The sequence below is a fragment of the Hyla sarda genome, unplaced genomic scaffold, assembly GCF_029499605.1.
Source record: "Hyla sarda isolate aHylSar1 unplaced genomic scaffold, aHylSar1.hap1 scaffold_1333, whole genome shotgun sequence".
Taxonomy (NCBI): Eukaryota; Metazoa; Chordata; class Amphibia; order Anura; family Hylidae; genus Hyla; species Hyla sarda.
Window position 1 is genome coordinate 86606 of NW_026607959.1, and position 12552 is coordinate 99157.

General features: G+C 46.1%; 5 non-coding genes and 1 pseudogene across 5 annotated transcripts; all 6 read right to left on the reverse strand.

Annotated features, from left to right (window-relative positions):
* Nucleotides 1–995: 995 nt before the first annotated feature.
* On the reverse strand, nt 996–1186 carry LOC130305840 (U2 spliceosomal RNA). Its single transcript, XR_008855270.1, has one exon. It is a non-coding gene; the product is annotated as a U2 spliceosomal RNA (small nuclear RNA).
* Nucleotides 1187–3272: 2086 nt separating this feature from the next.
* On the reverse strand, nt 3273–3463 carry LOC130305841 (U2 spliceosomal RNA). Its single transcript, XR_008855271.1, has one exon. It is a non-coding gene; the product is annotated as a U2 spliceosomal RNA (small nuclear RNA).
* Nucleotides 3464–5557: 2094 nt separating this feature from the next.
* On the reverse strand, nt 5558–5748 carry LOC130305842 (U2 spliceosomal RNA). The gene has a single exon (XR_008855272.1). It is a non-coding gene; the product is annotated as a U2 spliceosomal RNA (small nuclear RNA).
* Nucleotides 5749–7839: 2091 nt separating this feature from the next.
* LOC130305843 (U2 spliceosomal RNA) lies at nt 7840–8030 on the reverse strand. The gene has a single exon (XR_008855273.1). It is a non-coding gene; the product is annotated as a U2 spliceosomal RNA (small nuclear RNA).
* Nucleotides 8031–10117: 2087 nt separating this feature from the next.
* On the reverse strand, nt 10118–10308 carry LOC130305844 (U2 spliceosomal RNA). Its single transcript, XR_008855274.1, has one exon. It is a non-coding gene; the product is annotated as a U2 spliceosomal RNA (small nuclear RNA).
* Nucleotides 10309–12401: 2093 nt separating this feature from the next.
* LOC130305849 (U2 spliceosomal RNA) lies at nt 12402–12552 on the reverse strand (annotated as a pseudogene; the record flags this gene model as incomplete).

Genomic DNA, 12552 nt, shown 5'->3' on the forward strand with positions numbered 1-12552 from the left:
TTCAATACCGCCAGCAGATGGAGACACTGGGGGATAATTTTCTAAGGATTTATACTGATTTTTCCTGTCTGAATTTGTCGCACAGAAAGTTGCAGGCCAAATATGTGTGACATTTCTGCGACTTTAGCTTCTAGAGCATTTTTACAACATTATACATAGGTGCTGAATACATAAAAAGCGACTGTTCAGCGACAGACAAGTCGCATCGGCTGAAAGTAGGCCAGAATGTCAGTCCATGTTGGAGCAGGTTTAGATACAGTCTAAAGTATAGATCTCAAAGTCTGTGCACAGAATTTAGCAAGGGCCTCGCACCTTCTGATGCATCAGGTAGGTGCACAATAGCATAGCCTAACCCTCTGTACTTTGGTCTATATTGATGCGGGACATAGACAGCCAGCTGATGACCAATCCATTAGTGCAATGGATGGCTGGAAGCATTTGTCTTTGCCTTTGCAATACCACAGAAGCAATGCATGGTCAATGTACAGCAATGACACACCTGTGTGAACAGCCAGGAGACCCCCCCCCCCCCCCCCCCATGTTATGTTACATAGTTACATAGTTAGTACGGTCGAAAAAAGACATATGTCCATCAAGTTCAACCAGGGAATTAAGGGGTAGGGGTGTGGCGCGATATTGGGGAAGGGATGAGATTTTATATTTCTTCATAAGCATTAATCTTATTTTGTCAATTAGGAACATTCAGCACCCACCCGCTATCAAGGCAGCTGCCTATCATGTCATGCCCTACCTGCACAGGTGTGCTGGCTACTCAAATGATCCAATTAAGGAGGCCATTTAGTCAGCAGCAGCAGAAGTCCTGTGCCTGGACGCTCCAACAGCGGCCAGACACAAGCAGAAGCAGCAGAAGCAGCAGCAGCAGCACCACCTTTTGTTTTTTGGCTGCAGCAGCAAGGCCCACAGGGCTGGCTAGCTGGCTAGCCAGCAAGCAGGTAGCAATGAAAGTAGGAATCTTTCTTTTTAACCCTGTAAGGGGGTGGTGCACTGTACCCGAAGATACTGCCATATCGGGTCAATGCATAGGGCGACGGAAGCAAGCTTCGAAATCGGCCCCCGTTCTCAAAAATCCATTTAATATATGGTCCCCAGATAGGGGACGTATCAGATATTAAACTGATAAGAACAGATACTACACTTGATCTTAGCCAAAAGGCCGAGAAGCGATAACCGTGAAAGGGGCGGGCCCAACAAGGTCCCCTTCATGGGCACTATCACTGCTTGCTGTCAGGGAGGCTGCCAGACAATTTTCCATGCACACTCTGGGCTGGGGGGCAGTCAACCACCAGTACACACAGCAGAACCTAAATCCATACCATTATTGCTAAGCAGCAAGACAGGGGCCCATTGCACTCCCACGGGGCCTTTTTAAATGCAATCCATAACCCGGATTTGCCAGGAACCCTTCTTACTCCTCCTACTTGCATGTGACACTGGGCTTAGGATCTGCATAGGAAACACACACACAAGCACACACCTACCTTTGTTGCCTGCAGATGCCTCCTTGGCTGTCCCCAAACGGTATCAAACCAACACCCACGGGAAGCTGTAAGCATAGAGGACATGCCTGCACCCCATTGGACTTACCTGTGTGGGTTAAATCCGGGTTATTTGACAACCTATGGCGGTGATGGTTCTGCTCAGGCAGAGCAGTGCTGATGCTCCTCATAAAGCTGTCGCTGCTGTGAAGGTTCTAGGTGACATCACAAATCCCTATGGTTACATACACAACAAAGCTGGGTTGTTGTTGTTTACACTCTGCAAGGCCTGTGGAAGTGAGTGACATCATAGCACTGTAGTTCTGAGGGTTCTAGATGGATGCAACAATCTCCTGTTGCTTCTATGAAGGCCATAATAGACGACATCACCAAACAGCTCCATAGTCACATACACAGCAAAGGAGAGATGTTGTTTACACCTAGTGATGTCAGTGGTATTGAGTGACATCACAGCACAGTGCTAAGGCTCCTGGGCCTGGACACAGCAGCGGCTGCAATATGTCAACGGAGAATACGTTTATATATATGTGTGTGTGTGCGCGTATATATATATATATATATATATATATATATATATATATATATTTCTCCGCCGAAATCACTTTTAAACCCATTTCCACCTTTTTTTCCCTTCTCTTCCTCTTACTTTTTTTTCACGTTTTTTTACGTTTTTCTCCTTTTCGCCTCTTTTCTGGGCGTATTATTCTTCTTTTTCTTCTTTTTTTTCGTCTAATGCATACCCCATCAGTGCAGCAATGCTTATTCAATACCGCCAGCAGATGGAGACACTGGGGGATAATTTTCTAAGGATTTATACTGATTTTTCCTGTCTGAATTTGTCGCACAGAAAGTTGCAGGCCAAATATGTGTGACATTTCTGCGACTTTAGCTTCTAGAGCATTTTTACAACATTATACATAGGTGCTGAATACATAAAAAGCGACTGTTCAGCGACAGACAAGTCGCATCGGCTGAAAGTAGGCCAGAATGTCAGTCCATGTTGGAGCAGGTTTAGATACAGTCTAAAGTATAGATCTCAAAGTCTGTGCACAGAATTTAGCAAGGGCCTCGCACCTTCTGATGCATCAGGTAGGTGCACAATAGCATAGCCTAACCCTCTGTACTTTGGTCTATATTGATGCGGGACATAGACAGCCAGCTGATGACCAATCCATTAGTGCAATGGATGGCTGGAAGCATTTGTCTTTGCCTTTGCAATACCACAAAAGCAATGCATGGTCAATGTACAGCAATGACACACCTGTGTGAACAGCCAGGAGACCCCCCCCCCCCCCCCCATGTTATGTTACATAGTTACATAGTTAGTACGGTCGAAAAAAGACATATGTCCATCAAGTTCAACCAGGGAATTAAGGGGTAGGGGTGTGGCGCGATATTGGGGAAGGGATGAGATTTTATATTTCTTCATAAGCATTAATCTTATTTTGTCAATTAGGAACATTCAGCACCCACCCGCTATCAAGGCAGCTGCCTATCATGTCATGCCCTACCTGCACAGGTGTGCTGGCTACTCAAATGATCCAATTAAGGAGGCCATTTAGTCAGCAGCAGCAGAAGTCCTGTGCCTGGACGCTCCAACAGCGGCCAGACACAAGCAGAAGCAGCAGAAGCAGCAGCAGCAGCACCACCTTTTGTTTTTTGGCTGCAGCAGCAAGGCCCACAGGGCTGGCTAGCTGGCTAGCCAGCAAGCAGGTAGCAATGAAAGTAGGAATCTTTCTTTTTAACCCTGTAAGGGGGTGGTGCACTGTACCCGAAGATACTGCCATATCGGGTCAATGCATAGGGCGACGGAAGCAAGCTTCGAAATCGGCCCCCGTTCTCAAAAATCCATTTAATATATGGTCCCCAGATAGGGGACGTATCAGATATTAAACTGATAAGAACAGATACTACACTTGATCTTAGCCAAAAGGCCGAGAAGCGATAACCGTGAAAGGGGCGGGCCCAACAAGGTCCCCTTCATGGGCACTATCACTGCTTGCTGTCAGGGAGGCTGCCAGACAATTTTCCATGCACACTCTGGGCTGGGGGGCAGTCAACCACCAGTACACACAGCAGAACCTAAACCCATACCATTATTGCTAAGCAGCAAGACAGGGGCCCATTGCACTCCCACGGGGCCTTTTTAAATGCAATCCATAACCCGGATTTGCCAGGAACCCTTCTTACTCCTCCTACTTGCATGTGACACTGGGCTTAGGATCTGCATAGGAAACACACACACAAGCACACACCTACCTTTGTTGCCTGCAGATGCCTCCTTGGCTGTCCCCAAACGGTATCAAACCAACACCCACGGGAAGCTGTAAGCATAGAGGACATGCCTGCACCCCATTGGACTTACCTGTGTGGGTTAAATCCGGGTTATTTGACAACCTATGGCGGTGATGGTTCTGCTCAGGCAGAGCAGTGCTGATGCTCCTCATAAAGCTGTCGCTGCTGTGAAGGTTCTAGGTGACATCACAAATCCCTATGGTTACATACACAACAAAGCTGGGTTGTTGTTGTTTACACTCTGCAAGGCCTGTGGAAGTGAGTGACATCATAGCACTGTAGTTCTGAGGGTTCTAGATGGATGCAACAATCTCCTGTTGCTTCTATGAAGGCCATAATAGACGACATCACCAAACAGCTCCATAGTCACATACACAGCAAAGGAGAGATGTTGTTTACACCTAGTGATGTCAGTGGTATTGAGTGACATCACAGCACAGTGCTAAGGCTCCTGGGCCTGGACACAGCAGCGGCTGCAATATCTCAACGGAGAATACGTTTATATATATGTGTGTGTGTGCGCGTATATATATATATATATATATATATATATATATATATATATATATATTTCTCCGCCGAAATCACTTTTAAACCCATTTCCACCTTTTTTTCCCTTCTCTTCCTCTTACTTTTTTTTCACGTTTTTTTACGTTTTTCTCCTTTTCGCCTCTTTTCTGGGCGTATTATTCTTCTTTTTCTTCTTTTTTTTCGTCTAATGCATACCCCATCAGTGCAGCAATGCTTATTCAATACCGCCAGCAGATGGAGACACTGGGGGATAATTTTCTAAGGATTTATACTGATTTTTCCTGTCTGAATTTGTCGCACAGAAAGTTGCAGGCCAAATATGTGTGACATTTCTGCGACTTTAGCTTCTAGAGCATTTTTACAACATTATACATAGGTGCTGAATACATAAAAAGCGACTGTTCAGCGACAGACAAGTCGCATCGGCTGAAAGTAGGCCAGAATGTCAGTCCATGTTGGAGCAGGTTTAGATACAGTCTAAAGTATAGATCTCAAAGTCTGTGCACAGAATTTAGCAAGGGCCTCGCACCTTCTGATGCATCAGGTAGGTGCACAATAGCATAGCCTAACCCTCTGTACTTTGGTCTATATTGATGCGGGACATAGACAGCCAGCTGATGACCAATCCATTAGTGCAATGGATGGCTGGAAGCATTTGTCTTTGCCTTTGCAATACCACAGAAGCAATGCATGGTCAATGTACAGCAATGACACACCTGTGTGAACAGCCAGGAGACCCCCCCCCCCCCCCCCCCCCATGTTATGTTACATAGTTACATAGTTAGTACGGTCGAAAAAAGACATATGTCCATCAAGTTCAACCAGGGAATTAAGGGGTAGGGGTGTGGCGCGATATTGGGGAAGGGATGAGATTTTATATTTCTTCATAAGCATTAATCTTATTTTGTCAATTAGGAACATTCAGCACCCACCCGCTATCAAGGCAGCTGCCTATCATGTCATGCCCTACCTGCACAGGTGTGCTGGCTACTCAAATGATCCAATTAAGGAGGCCATTTAGTCAGCAGCAGCAGAAGTCCTGTGCCTGGACGCTCCAACAGCGGCCAGACACAAGCAGAAGCAGCAGAAGCAGCAGCAGCAGCACCACCTTTTGTTTTTTGGCTGCAGCAGCAAGGCCCACAGGGCTGGCTAGCTGGCTAGCCAGCAAGCAGGTAGCAATGAAAGTAGGAATCTTTCTTTTTAACCCTGTAAGGGGGTGGTGCACTGTACCCGAAGATACTGCCATATCGGGTCAATGCATAGGGCGACGGAAGCAAGCTTCGAAATCGGCCCCCGTTCTCAAAAATCCATTTAATATATGGTCCCCAGATAGGGGACGTATCAGATATTAAACTGATAAGAACAGATACTACACTTGATCTTAGCCAAAAGGCCGAGAAGCGATAACCGTGAAAGGGGTGGGCCCAACAAGGTCCCCTTCATGGGCACTATCACTGCTTGCTGTCAGGGAGGCTGCCAGACAATTTTCCATGCACACTCTGGGCTGGGGGGCAGTCAACCACCAGTACACACAGCAGAACCTAAACCCATACCATTATTGCTAAGCAGCAAGACAGGGGCCCATTGCACTCCCACGGGGCCTTTTTAAATGCAATCCATAACCCGGATTTGCCAGGAACCCTTCTTACTCCTCCTACTTGCATGTGACACTGGGCTTAGGATCTGCATAGGAAACACACACACAAGCACACACCTACCTTTGTTGCCTGCAGATGCCTCCTTGGCTGTCCCCAAACGGTATCAAACCAACACCCACGGGAAGCTGTAAGCATAGAGGACATGCCTGCACCCCATTGGACTTACCTGTGTGGGTTAAATCCGGGTTATTTGACAACCTATGGCGGTGATGGTTCTGCTCAGGCAGAGCAGTGCTGATGCTCCTCATAAAGCTGTCGCTGCTGTGAAGGTTCTAGGTGACATCACAAATCCCTATGGTTACATACACAACAAAGCTGGGTTGTTGTTGTTTACACTCTGCAAGGCCTGTGGAAGTGAGTGACATCATAGCACTGTAGTTCTGAGGGTTCTAGATGGATGCAACAATCTCCTGTTGCTTCTATGAAGGCCATAATAGACGACATCACCAAACAGCTCCATAGTCACATACACAGCAAAGGAGAGATGTTGTTTACACCTAGTGATGTCAGTGGTATTGAGTGACATCACAGCACAGTGCTAAGGCTCCTGGGCCTGGACACAGCAGCGGCTGCAATATCTCAACGGAGAATACGTTTATATATATGTGTGTGTGTGCGCGTATATATATATATATATATATATATATATATATATATATATATATATTTCTCCGCCGAAATCACTTTTAAACCCATTTCCACCTTTTTTTCCCTTCTCTTCCTCTTACTTTTTTTTCACGTTTTTTTACGTTTTTCTCCTTTTCGCCTCTTTTCTGGGCGTATTATTCTTCTTTTTCTTCTTTTTTTTCGTCTAATGCATACCCCATCAGTGCAGCAATGCTTATTCAATACCGCCAGCAGATGGAGACACTGGGGGATAATTTTCTAAGGATTTATACTGATTTTTCCTGTCTGAATTTGTCGCACAGAAAGTTGCAGGCCAAATATGTGTGACATTTCTGCGACTTTAGCTTCTAGAGCATTTTTACAACATTATACATAGGTGCTGAATACATAAAAAGCGACTGTTCAGCGACAGACAAGTCGCATCGGCTGAAAGTAGGCCAGAATGTCAGTCCATGTTGGAGCAGGTTTAGATACAGTCTAAAGTATAGATCTCAAAGTCTGTGCACAGAATTTAGCAAGGGCCTCGCACCTTCTGATGCATCAGGTAGGTGCACAATAGCATAGCCTAACCCTCTGTACTTTGGTCTATATTGATGCGGGACATAGACAGCCAGCTGATGACCAATCCATTAGTGCAATGGATGGCTGGAAGCATTTGTCTTTGCCTTTGCAATACCACAGAAGCAATGCATGGTCAATGTACAGCAATGACACACCTGTGTGAACAGCCAGGAGACCCCCCCCCCCCCCCCCCATGTTATGTTACATAGTTACATAGTTAGTACGGTCGAAAAAAGACATATGTCCATCAAGTTCAACCAGGGAATTAAGGGGTAGGGGTGTGGCGCGATATTGGGGAAGGGATGAGATTTTATATTTCTTCATAAGCATTAATCTTATTTTGTCAATTAGGAACATTCAGCACCCACCCGCTATCAAGGCAGCTGCCTATCATGTCATGCCCTACCTGCACAGGTGTGCTGGCTACTCAAATGATCCAATTAAGGAGGCCATTTAGTCAGCAGCAGCAGAAGTCCTGTGCCTGGACGCTCCAACAGCGGCCAGACACAAGCAGAAGCAGCAGAAGCAGCAGCAGCAGCACCACCTTTTGTTTTTTGGCTGCAGCAGCAAGGCCCACAGGGCTGGCTAGCTGGCTAGCCAGCAAGCAGGTAGCAATGAAAGTAGGAATCTTTCTTTTTAACCCTGTAAGGGGGTGGTGCACTGTACCCGAAGATACTGCCATATCGGGTCAATGCATAGGGCGACGGAAGCAAGCTTCGAAATCGGCCCCCGTTCTCAAAAATCCATTTAATATATGGTCCCCAGATAGGGGACGTATCAGATATTAAACTGATAAGAACAGATACTACACTTGATCTTAGCCAAAAGGCCGAGAAGCGATAACCGTGAAAGGGGCGGGCCCAACAAGGTCCCCTTCATGGGCACTATCACTGCTTGCTGTCAGGGAGGCTGCCAGACAATTTTCCATGCACACTCTGGGCTGGGGGGCAGTCAACCACCAGTACACACAGCAGAACCTAAACCCATACCATTATTGCTAAGCAGCAAGACAGGGGCCCATTGCACTCCCACGGGGCCTTTTTAAATGCAATCCATAACCCGGATTTGCCAGGAACCCTTCTTACTCCTCCTACTTGCATGTGACACTGGGCTTAGGATCTGCATAGGAAACACACACACAAGCACACACCTACCTTTGTTGCCTGCAGATGCCTCCTTGGCTGTCCCCAAACGGTATCAAACCAACACCCACGGGAAGCTGTAAGCATAGAGGACATGCCTGCACCCCATTGGACTTACCTGTGTGGGTTAAATCCGGGTTATTTGACAACCTATGGCGGTGATGGTTCTGCTCAGGCAGAGCAGTGCTGATGCTCCTCATAAAGCTGTCGCTGCTGTGAAGGTTCTAGGTGACATCACAAATCCCTATGGTTACATACACAACAAAGCTGGGTTGTTGTTGTTTACACTCTGCAAGGCCTGTGGAAGTGAGTGACATCATAGCACTGTAGTTCTGAGGGTTCTAGATGGATGCAACAATCTCCTGTTGCTTCTATGAAGGCCATAATAGACGACATCACCAAACAGCTCCATAGTCACATACACAGCAAAGGAGAGATGTTGTTTACACCTAGTGATGTCAGTGGTATTGAGTGACATCACAGCACAGTGCTAAGGCTCCTGGGCCTGGACACAGCAGCGGCTGCAATATCTCAACGGAGAATACATTTATATATATGTGTGTGTGTGCGCGTATATATATATATATATATATATATATATATATATATATATATTTCTCCGCCGAAATCACTTTTAAACCCATTTCCACCTTTTTTTCCCTTCTCTTCCTCTTACTTTTTTTTCACGTTTTTTTACGTTTTTCTCCTTTTCGCCTCTTTTCTGGGCGTATTATTCTTCTTTTTCTTCTTTTTTTTCGTCTAATGCATACCCCATCAGTGCAGCAATGCTTATTCAATACCGCCAGCAGATGGAGACACTGGGGGATAATTTTCTAAGGATTTATACTGATTTTTCCTGTCTGAATTTGTCGCACAGAAAGTTGCAGGCCAAATATGTGTGACATTTCTGCGACTTTAGCTTCTAGAGCATTTTTACAACATTATACATAGGTGCTGAATACATAAAAAGCGACTGTTCAGCGACAGACAAGTCGCATCGGCTGAAAGTAGGCCAGAATGTCAGTCCATGTTGGAGCAGGTTTAGATACAGTCTAAAGTATAGATCTCAAAGTCTGTGCACAGAATTTAGCAAGGGCCTCGCACCTTCTGATGCATCAGGTAGGTGCACAATAGCATAGCCTAACCCTCTGTACTTTGGTCTATATTGATGCGGGACATAGACAGCCAGCTGATGACCAATCCATTAGTGCAATGGATGGCTGGAAGCATTTGTCTTTGCCTTTGCAATACCACAGAAGCAATGCATGGTCAATGTACAGCAATGACACACCTGTGTGAACAGCCAGGAGACCCCCCCCCCCCCCCCCCATGTTATGTTACATAGTTACATAGTTAGTACGGTCGAAAAAAGACATATGTCCATCAAGTTCAACCAGGGAATTAAGGGGTAGGGGTGTGGCGCGATATTGGGGAAGGGATGAGATTTTATATTTCTTCATAAGCATTAATCTTATTTTGTCAATTAGGAACATTCAGCACCCACCCGCTATCAAGGCAGCTGCCTATCATGTCATGCCCTACCTGCACAGGTGTGCTGGCTACTCAAATGATCCAATTAAGGAGGCCATTTAGTCAGCAGCAGCAGAAGTCCTGTGCCTGGACGCTCCAACAGCGGCCAGACACAAGCAGAAGCAGCAGAAGCAGCAGCAGCAGCACCACCTTTTGTTTTTTGGCTGCAGCAGCAAGGCCCACAGGGCTGGCTAGCTGGCTAGCCAGCAAGCAGGTAGCAATGAAAGTAGGAATCTTTCTTTTTAACCCTGTAAGGGGGTGGTGCACTGTACCCGAAGATACTGCCATATCGGGTCAATGCATAGGGCGACGGAAGCAAGCTTCGAAATCGGCCCCCGTTCTCAAAAATCCATTTAATATATGGTCCCCAGATAGGGGACGTATCAGATATTAAACTGATAAGAACAGATACTACACTTGATCTTAGCCAAAAGGCCGAGAAGCGATAACCGTGAAAGGGGCGGGCCCAACAAGGTCCCCTTCATGGGCACTATCACTGCTTGCTGTCAGGGAGGCTGCCAGACAATTTTCCATGCACACTCTGGGCTGGGGGGCAGTCAACCACCAGTACACACAGCAGAACCTAAACCCATACCATTATTGCTAAGCAGCAAGACAGGGGCCCATTGCACTCCCACGGGGCCTTTTTAAATGCAATCCATAACCCGGATTTGCCAGGAACCCTTCTTACTCCTCCTACTTGCATGTGACACTGGGCTTAGGATCTGCATAGGAAACACACACACAAGCACACACCTACCTTTGTTGCCTGCAGATGCCTCCTTGGCTGTCCCCAAACGGTATCAAACCAACACCCACGGGAAGCTGTAAGCATAGAGGACATGCCTGCACCCCATTGGACTTACCTGTGTGGGTTAAATCCGGGTTATTTGACAACCTATGGCGGTGATGGTTCTGCTCAGGCAGAGCAGTGCTGATGCTCCTCATAAAGCTGTCGCTGCTGTGAAGGTTCTAGGTGACATCACAAATCCCTATGGTTACATACACAACAAAGCTGGGTTGTTGTTGTTTACACTCTGCAAGGCCTGTGGAAGTGAGTGACATCATAGCACTGTAGTTCTGAGGGTTCTAGATGGATGCAACAATCTCCTGTTGCTTCTATGAAGGCCATAATAGACGACATCACCAAACAGCTCCATAGTCACATACACAGCAAAGGAGAGATGTTGTTTACACCTAGTGATGTCAGTGGTATTGAGTGACATCACAGCACAGTGCTAAGGCTCCTGGGCCTGGACACAGCAGCGGCTGCAATATCTCAACGGAGAATACGTTTATATATATGTGTGTGTGTGCGCGTATATATATATATATATATATATATATATATATATATATATATATATATTTCTCCGCCGAAATCACTTTTAAACCCATTTCCACCTTTTTTTCCCTTCTCTTCCTCTTACTTTTTTTTCACGTTTTTTTACGTTTTTCTCCTTTTCGCCTCTTTTCTGGGCGTATTATTCTTCTTTTTCTTCTTTTTTTTCGTCTAATGCATACCCCATCAGTGCAGCAATGCTTATTCAATACCGCCAGCAGATGGAGACACTGGGGGATAATTTTCTAAGGATTTATACTGATTTTTCCTGTCTGAATTTGTCGCACAGAAAGTTGCAGGCCAAATATGTGTGACATTTCTGCGACTTTAGCTTCTAGAGCATTTTTACAACATTATACATAGGTGCTGAATACATAAAAAGCGACTGTTCAGCGACAGACAAGTCGCATCGGCTGAAAGTAGGCCAGAATGTCAGTCCATGTTGGAGCAGGTTTAGATACAGTCTAAAGTATAGATCTCAAAGTCTGTGCACAGAATTTAGCAAGGGCCTCGCACCTTCTGATGCATCAGGTAGGTGCACAATAGCATAGCCTAACCCTCTGTACTTTGGTCTATATTGATGCGGGACATAGACAGCCAGCTGATGACCAATCCATTAGTGCAATGGATGGCTGGAAGCATTTGTCTTTGCCTTTGCAATACCACAGAAGCAATGCATGGTCAATGTACAGCAATGACACACCTGTGTGAACAGCCAGGAGACCCCCCCCCCCCCCCCCCATGTTATGTTACATAGTTACATAGTTAGTACGGTCGAAAAAAGACATATGTCCATCAAGTTCAACCAGGGAATTAAGGGGTAGGGGTGTGGCGCGATATTGGGGAAGGGATGAGATTTTATATTTCTTCATAAGCATTAATCTTATTTTGTCAATTAGGAACATTCAGCACCCACCCGCTATCAAGGCAGCTGCCTATCATGTCATGCCCTACCTGCACAGGTGTGCTGGCTACTCAAATGATCCAATTAAGGAGGCCATTTAGTCAGCAGCAGCAGAAGTCCTGTGCCTGGACGCTCCAACAGCGGCCAGACACAAGCAGAAGCAGCAGAAGCAGCAGCAGCAGCACCACCTTTTGTTTTTTGGCTGCAGCAGCAAGGCCCACAGGGCTGGCTAGCTGGCTAGCCAGCAAGCAGGTAGCAATGAAAGTAGGAATCTTTCTTTTTAACCCTGTAAGGGGGTGGTGCACTGTACCCGAAGATACTGCCATATCGGGTCAATGCATAGGGCGACGGAAGCAAGCTTCGAAATCGGCCCCCGTTCTCAAAAATCCATTTAATATATGGTCCCCAGATAGGGGACGTATCAGATATTAAACTGATAAGAACA